The sequence below is a fragment of the Diadema antillarum genome, unplaced genomic scaffold (genome assembly GCF_040938485.1).
Source record: "Diadema antillarum isolate AM-2024a unplaced genomic scaffold, OU_Dant_1.0 seq00000385_RagTag, whole genome shotgun sequence".
NCBI classification, from domain to species: domain Eukaryota; kingdom Metazoa; phylum Echinodermata; class Echinoidea; order Diadematoida; family Diadematidae; genus Diadema; species Diadema antillarum.
In genome coordinates, this window is record NW_027271383.1 from 1,364,111 (window position 1) to 1,373,724 (window position 9,614).

The following is a 9,614-nucleotide window of genomic DNA, read 5'->3' on the forward strand; positions in this document are numbered from 1 at the left end:
AGTCCAGTGTTAAATAGTGAACACCGAGCTGGTGTTACATTTTCGGTGCTCATTTATGGTATAAATTAACACCTCCGGGTGTCATTTCCAAATTTTAAACTGTTTTTTGAAGAGTTTCTTAGTAACTGCACTTCTTGTTGATTTTTAATTTAAACAAGACGATCAAGAATTTTACATTAAAATACTAGATTTTTGAAAAAATGTGAAAATAAATCTACACAAAAGTAACACCAGCTGGTGTGGTCTCTTATTGAAGCTGGACGGGTATTAAACCACTGATATTAACACCAACAAATATCAAATCAACACCATGTGGTGTCATTTTTGAATTAACACCAGTACAGTGTCAAAATAACACCAGGTACAGTGTCAAATTAACACCACGAAGTGTCAGGTGAACACTTTTCAACACCATCACAGTGCATTTTCAACACCTGTGGGTGTGGTCCTTTATTGAAGTTTGATCGGTGTTAGATTTAACACCCGTGGTGTTAAATCTAACACCGATGTTTTTACAGTGAAAATACAGACGTTTGAGCCTAAATAACAATATATTATCATGTGGGTTGAAGGAATACGGCAGTATTCCTAGAACACATAAGTAAATTTTGAGGAAAATCGGACAATCTACTAAAAAGTTATCAATTTTTATAGTTTATGTGCCGCCGCCATCGCCGGATGAGAAGACTACAATGGTTGGTGACGTACCTACGGGACAGTATTACAGAAACTAATGCTAAATCATAGTTTTCAAAAAGGGCTAAAAATTCACCTTCAAATATTTAGAATTTGTGTGGAGTATACATGCATGATCAAAAATGTCTACCAGGAAACTTGTCTTCATGGATGACGCGATTTGCCAGGATAGAGTTGTTTGCGAGCTGGGAGTATTTTGAGATCAAAAGTGTAACATGATTTAGATCGCAGTATAATACCAGTAGAGCCCTCCCGGTTCAGTTGTGGAAAGGTAGAATGTTACGTGATGACCGACCGTACATGCCATATATTATAGAAATTTGCCACTCTGAGGTTGAGACCTATGCATATTCGTTTTTGATTGAGAAAAAGTCAGTCATCTCTGGATATTGTGCTGTCAATGCTTTGTTATACCCCAGCAGAATTTAGATTGGCAATCTGTTCATGTAACAATTAAGGTAGACATTGAAATACAGGGTATTGAAAAAACGTTCAACTTATAAACAATTAGATATTATTGATGAATTATATTTGAATTTTCGAAGAGAAAGAATTGACAGGCCCCGGTTGGTAATGGAAATAGACAATCGAGAAGAGGTAAGAAAATTAGCAACGAAGCGAGGGACGCTGCATGCATGGCTCTGCACAGCAGGAAATGGAACCAATTATTTTTAAATGGATATGATAACACGGTAATCTTTTACTCGATAGCTATATCTGCCATTTTACATGATTGTTGTGTTGATGGCGTATGTGTTCATCAGTGAGCATAATGATATCTATTATGTACACATCTGTTCTGTATGTTATGCTTGTGTAGGTAAAAGACAGAATCTCCAAAACTCGGAGCTTTGAATATCTTGGAGAGGCTTAACATCCCGCACACAAACCGCTGGAATTGAACAATATTCTGTGCGTGCCCTTAATTCTATACTCCATGTTCAAAATGCCTCTGATGAAGTGAATCACTCGCAGTAGCACTTCCATTTGATTCTAACAAAAATTATTAAAAACCTAGAAACGTTTTGATGAGTTAGAATAGTCTTTCATTGTTTTCGTAGAACATTGATATGGTCAGGGTCACACACAAACATACCAGGAGGTAATGATGAGGCTTCCGTTTGTTTGCAAATAAAAATCTTGACTGAATATACACAAATGTTATTAGTGTGGTGTGATCTCGCCCTGATAGTCTTGCACCTGTATATCCACATCGAGCACATAAAACAACTTTGCACCTGGTCTGTACCATTGCACCTGGTCTGTACTTTGATCTTAATGTGCATACGAATGACTTGTACAATTAATATATGAAAGTTTAAAATTTATTATTTGATATATAGAATTTATGAGTTCAAACATGCACCACATGCGTGCAGACGCATGAACAAAGTGCATCGTGAGCCTCGTCCCAGGTGAAACCATTCTCTTCTCACCTCCGAGTCCGTGCGACTGACAAAGTACACGGCTATTTACTACCACCCATTTTCCGATAGATAAAAATCAATTTACCTGTTATACAATGTCATTCTTCGATGGATTAACAATCGGTCGATCTAGTACCTAAACTATTTGTAAGCTATAGCATGGTTATCGATCACAGTTTAATTCGAGTTCAACGTAGGATAGCACATCCTGTCTACACCTGAAATCGATCGACAAACGTCGTCTGGTTTTGAGAGTAGTCGATGCGTGGATCAGTCGACATTATCTAAGCATCATGACAAGCAGTGTATAACTAATCGCCTAGATTGAGATGTCAACCAGCTCTGACTGGCTAGCGTCTTAATACCTGGTCTGCTTTGAAAGACAGTTTGTCATTTACACAATCATGTAGAGTAAACGCAGGTAACACCACATCACTAAGTCTTCATACAATATCGTGTGTATTTTATCTTTGCGATTACCGTCTATAAAGAATTGCCAAATAACAATCTGTGTGATATTATAGGGGTTAAAGTAGAACTGCGACTGTGTGTGCCCATATCAGATTGTGATTATCTGTAAGACACACAGATTTCAGATAGATGAATAAGCGTAAGATATCTCTCTGCTGTAAAAGAAAAAAAACGGAAAGAAAAGAAGAAGAAGAAGAAGGAGGAGGTTCTCTCAAGACCAGGAAGAAAGAATACAATGTATACTCTATCGCTATTTTAAAGCGTTTTCCTTATTTGAGACCTCAGTTATCGCGCTCCGCGAATGGTTTAAAAAAGTGACTTTGTGTATATATGTTGATAAGCAATGGTACTGATACTATAGGTACAGGACTCGCACGGTGAAGGCCTGTTTCATCAACAATTTTGTCGTGTTATTTTTGTGTGTGTGTGTGTGTGTGTGTGTGTGTGTGTGTGTGTGTGCGGTTTTGTTTTGTTTTTCTTTTTTTTGTCTATAACTGTAACTACCTTCAGAAAGTTTATCTGCACCATAATCAGCATTTGCACAAAGGGGTTTTGAAGGCATACCCTATACATTATGGCTATGGTCACCCCCCCCCCCCATACACGCACACGCGTACGCACACACACGCGTCTTCAGTCTAAAAATGACATGAAATGAAATAAAATAAAATGAAACTAGAAGTGTCACTATGGCGACTGGTATGCCTCCGCCATAATGCAAGGTTCTCCCAAAAAGTCTATGGTTCGTCTTGACAATGTGTGACGACAGTTTCATACTATAATTGGCAAATATTTAAAATGACATGTTTGTCAAAAATGTGTTGCTTGTTCACTTTCCTTGCAGTATAGGTTTAACTGGAGCAATGGCTGATAATAGTTTTACATTGGGTAATCCCCAAGGTAATATGTAGAAAAGTATAATTTCAGCATTGTATAGTAAAATTTCAGCATTTTAGCCTGACCCATGGAATCACTGTCAGGCAGTAAATGCATAGATATGTACTAAGTTTCATGACCCAATACCTTGAGCCACTTCCAAGATATATGGCGGAAGAAGTGAAAGTTAGCATTTTGCTTGACCTTTGACCTTTTGAGCTTTGACCCTTTGGTCAAAATTTTCACAGAGCATCTCTATTGGGTAATACATAGGTTTTCAGAGCATACCTTCAGGCATTGTATAAGGGGGAAATAATTGAATTTCGAGGAATTGACCTTGATCTTTGGCCCTAATGACCCCTAAATTCCCAAGAGAATCACTGTCAGGCAGTACATTCATGCATACTATGTAAGGGAGTTCCATGAAGAAACCTTGAACCATTTCTGAGATATAGAGAAATAAGTGAAATTTTTGCACTTTCACATGAACTTTGAACTTTGACCTTTGTCCTCATGGCCCAAAATTTCCTCTAGCGAATCGTTATCGGGTAATACATGTATAAACTAAGTTTCTAAAAAATACCTTCAGGTATGGGGGAAATAGTAGAATTTTGAGCATTTGACCTTGACCTTGAGCAAAATTATGCAACCATAAGTTGATATACATGTCAAGATTCATTAGGATACCTCAGACGTTTGTTGTTGTTGTTGTTTGGATTTTTTTTTTTTATAGTTACGCTGTCCACAAAATTGATTACGGACAGACAGACGGACGGAAGAACGGACAACCCGAAAACATAATGCTCCGACGACACTTCATGGCGGAGGCATAAAAATGGGGGGGGGGGGGGGGGGGGTAAACCCTGCAATGCCCCAATAGGAGAAATACCGAGTATGGCCGTCCCATGGGACTTTTCCTTTTAATCAAGCGTTCGACCTGTCATGGCCTTCATCAGGATAGAACACATTATAATATAATTGTTGTCTGTAGTATGCGTTTGTGTAATGTGTGCACACATTACACAAACGCATACTAACAGACAACAATTATTTTATAATGTGTTCTATCCTGATGAAGGCCATGACAGGTCGAACGCTTGATTAAAAGGAAAAGTAGAGAGCAACGTCCGCCTCAAATTGGATTTTGAAATATTATAACATACAATTGATAATAGTACATAACTCCAGAAATGCTCAATATGTTGTCAATAACAACAATTTATTTGAAGAACACACAACAACTCGGGCACCCTGCCCTTTCAAGTGATATTGATTCAAAGCCAGCCTGCCTTTTGTTGGAATTAGTTACTTGCTATAGTGTGGAGGCGTATGACCAGAAGTGACCCATAATGTCAGCGAGAATCAAAGCGGACAGACTGCGTGGGCAGTCATTGTAGACGATCATTATTCACAGAATAAAGGTAAACAAACATAACTATTAGCCATTCTGCATTGCACTGTCTGAGTGTGATAGGTGAATCTAGACAATAATAGATCAAAAATAGTAACAGCGGATGTGTAATGAGATTGCGACAAACAGCGTCTATCGTGTTTTGCTTTCTGTCTACCCCCCCCCCATGTGTCAAATTGAGTGAAGTATAGAATAAGTAAAAGTATAGGATAAACAAAGATAGCACAATTCAACCCCAAGTGGTAAAGAAATGAAAGCTATAGACAAAAACTGTACGAGCTGTTTAATGTGTTTATATGAACAAAAGTGAATCAACATATTTTATTGATCACATTTGCACAATCAATACACAAGACCGTATATGATAATTCTTAATCGTAATCATACGTTTGTGCAATGACAATGTCATAATGATTGCAGTACGGGTAAACCGTCTTAATACACTTACAGTAGACAAGACAGTACAGTACAGACAACTAATTGGTGTCTGTAAAACTGTTCGGGATAACATTACACTCTTTATCATAATGTGGTCTTTCCCCTTTTGTCGAGAATAAATAAAACAGTTGAAAATAACATTCTTTAAAAACATACATACACATTCAAGTCATCATCAATTCCTTCTGTCCTTTGATACTATTAGGTGTATACAATGTATGTTTAGTTATCCTGGTCTTTCTCTAACCGGGTTTTCCGACAGCAGTTGTTCCTTTTAATTTCCCTTTCATTATAGTTTACTCAATGGGTTAGTTTGCTAAGTGCAAGCACTTTCAATTGAGAAGGCCCTGTAGTAGCTACCCTTTGTTGCGGGGTATCAGTATCTCAGTCGATTCATCATTTATTTATTTCATTTCCACACTGGCACTTGCTTCAACCAAAGACTGTTTTGTTTTTCACGGTCCGTGCATCTTAAAAACAGTTACATGATATATTATGGCACACAGAGAAACATACAGTATAACTATATCATACAAAACAACGTGAAATATATACATGTAATTAGAGAACACAAAATAACATCGAAAATATAACATCGGCATTTAGGTTTAAATGCTACAAACCACAATCCCTATATACACCACCCCAAACGCACGATGACCATCCCTATACGCAAGATCATTCGTGTTTGAACTTTCACTCACAAAAAATAAACAACCCATGTACACAAAGCATATATTATAAGTGATGAATCTACGACTAAAACCAGTCTCATTGAATGACAATTATACATCCAACTTAAATCTGGTGACATGTCTTTCAGATTCCAGGCAATCGATTCCATTCTTTGATTCAACGAAATAAAAATAGCATTTTCTCTTGTGGGCAAAACGTCATGTCTAAGGATTACTAGTATGCACATGCCCAGGGCAGGATTCGAACCCAAGGTCTTTTGCCTCTAAACAGGTCAAAAGCCTCGTGGCCGTGTTAAGGGTTAGCATCTAAAATTAGTTTCAGGGGCATTATTCTTCTTCTTCCTTATCTCTATTGCAAAGCACCCTTAGTAGATACATGACAGGTGATTATCAGAGAATAATGATAATATCTATGTGTGACTTACGATTGTATTCAAAAGATGGGATACACCTGCGGTGACTTGTCTAAAATGTTCATTTGCTAAAATTGATGATCTGAAAGCGGAATTCTAATCCATCATCTAGAAGACTTCGCAGATAGAGTAAAAAAAAAAGGACGAACAAACCCGTGAAATTTTAATGAAATCGGATTAAAAAGTTACAGAATGGCAAAAATTTCATAGAATCAGACGTACTGTTTTCACAAAACGCAGATATCGGTTGCAAACAATACGCAAGTGAAAATGTCCAATATCATTCTCCCACTGATTTGATCACACATGAAAATACCCAATCAGTATAACCTTAGCCAGTTGGTGAAACCGGTGGAGGTTGTAGGATGCTTTCATGATGAGGTGAAAAAGAAAAGATTGAATTAGGAGGTCATGAAAGGTCGAATGTCATATGGGTCATAAAGGACATAAAATAAGTTTAATCTCCCAATAACTCAAGAAAGGATGATCGGATTTTCACACAACTTGCAGAGTGGGTTCCTAATGAAGAAAAACATAATTATTTTGATATGGGATCATAAGGTCAAAGGTAATAAAGGACATATAAAATGATATCAATCTCCCAATAACTAAAAAATGGATGATCAGATATTCACTAAATGCATTGTGTAGATGTCCCTATATACCTCCATGTTTATATTGAATATACTGCCTCCGAAATGGCGATATTGTAATCATGGTTGCTTGGCGGAGGTCTGCTCTCTCGGAGTGCTCCTCTGGTAATATCTCTGTCGATGGTAGTGACAGTGACAACTCTTCCTACCTATATACAATTCTCCAATACCCAGGTTTTGCATCTCTACAATAATTTGATCAGAAATATAAAATCCATACTTTTGTAGTTTCTTTAAAAAGGGGGATATCAGAGAAATTTATGTGTGACAGGTCGATATAGGCTCATCCCGCAGTCATTGTCTGCTCTGATCTGCACAATGGGTTATTACCATTACAACTGCTTCGTGAAAACATGTAAAATTTAGATTGCCTGGTCTCGATCCCGTTTCGATCGAATCAGGACATTTCTTGATTATGATTAAATCTAATTTATTAAAAGGAGGCGATCTGAACACCAAGTAAAGCTTCACTTAAAGAAAAAGAATGACTGCACAGGGCAAATTTTCTTGACTATAGATAAAACTATAGAAATGTCGCTATGGCGACTGGTATGCCTCCGCCATAATGCATGGTTCTCCTAATAATAGGTCTATAGAACACTGTCTTGACAATTGTGTGATGACAGTTTCACTTAATTGGCAAAATATTTAATGTGACATATTTGTCACAAATGTGCTGAATGTTCACTTTCCTTGAACTAGGTTTAATTGGATGAATGGCTAAATTGTCTAAGAGTGCATGTTGGGGATTTGAGATTTTTTACTTGACTTTTGACCCTTTTACAAGTTTATGCATTGAGTAATTTTCAAGGTATAGAGAAAAGGTGTAATTTCAGTATCAAATGGTAAAACATTAGCATTCAAACCTGGCCTTTGACCCTTGACCTTTGACCTTATGACCCTATGACCCTAAAATTCCCAGGAGAACCACTGTCCGGTAGAACATGCATAGTATGTATTATACGACGTTCCATGATGATACCTTGAGTCACTTTCGAGATATGAAGGAAGAAGTGAAATTTAGCACTTTCACTTGACCTGTGATGTTTTGACCTTTGTCCTTTTGTCAAGAAACTCCCACAGAATCTCTATTGGGTAATACATGTATATATTAAGTTTCAAGAAAAATCCTGCAGGCATTGCATAAATATGAGAGAAGTAGTGACATTTTGAAGAGTTGACCTTGCATTTGACCCATGACCTTTGACCCATGACCTTTGGCCCATGATTCCAAAATTCCCTAGACAATCACTGCCAGTCAATACATGCATATATACATGTACTAAGTTCCAGGGAGATACCTTGAATCATTTGCGAGATAAGGAGAAAAACGTGAAATTCGGAGAAAAACGTGATATTTCAACATTTTGACTTGACCTTTGACCTTTGACCTCATAACTCGAAACTCTCTCTAGAGAATCTTTATTTGGTAGTACACATATACACTAAGTTTCAGGAAAATACCTTCAGGCATGGCATGGATATGGGGGAATTGACCTTGACCTTTTGACCTTTGACCTTGAGCATGTGCACCTTAAAGTTGATAGGCACAACTTTGCCCACTCATATATACATGCCAAGTGTCATTAGGATACCTCAAACCGTTTCTTAGTTACGCTGTCCACAAAATTGATTACGGACAGAAGGACAGACGGACGGACAACCGGAAAACATAATGCCTCCGGCACCACTTCGTGGCGGAGCCACTAAAACAAGAAACACACGCACATAAATCAAATCACACAAAAGACAAGATGTTATGAAAAATTTGGGGATAACCATCATTTGTGGATATTTTTTCCCTTCCCATATTGCTATAAAGATAACGATGAGACTAATCAATATCGCTTATGTAGCGCATAACAAAGTGTACTTTGTTCCTATGCGCTCAAGAAAAGGAAAGACTATTTGAAGACTATGATAGTTAAATAAAAATTGCAATTGTGGGACATATAGATAGGTACCATTTCCGTCCTCAGAAATAACGAGCGAAATTTGCCTTACAATATACGCGTATATACGCATTATTGTTGTTTCTTAGCACCCTCATGCTTTACAAAACAGACTGAGCGAGCATTGGTTTGATTATAAGGTATTGAATGCGAGCATTTCATCATTGTAAGTTACGAGGTATCAATCAGTCTATCTATATTTTGATTGATTCATAATTATTCGGGCTTGGAGGCATGTAGGAAATGTCTTTAACATCATGCTCACATGAAGTGGTTAAAATAATGACATAAACGACATAGATGGAAAGTTTCTGCAAGAGGCGAGTGCGCGGAAATTTTACAGAGGTTTTGCCATTGGCAATAGGCAAGGGCTGAAGCAATTGCTTCAAGTTATTGTTGGTCCCTTGACAATAAGGAAGCAACTCTATTAACCCCAAATTCCGTAGGGAAACCATGGTAACACAAAAAGTGATATCGGCCCAGAATTGCTTCCATTATCACGCTTATTCGCTGTTGAGGTTGAGTGTGAGGGCTGGCATGGAATTCATGTGGGTGGAAGGTGAAGATAAAGTATCAGCGATT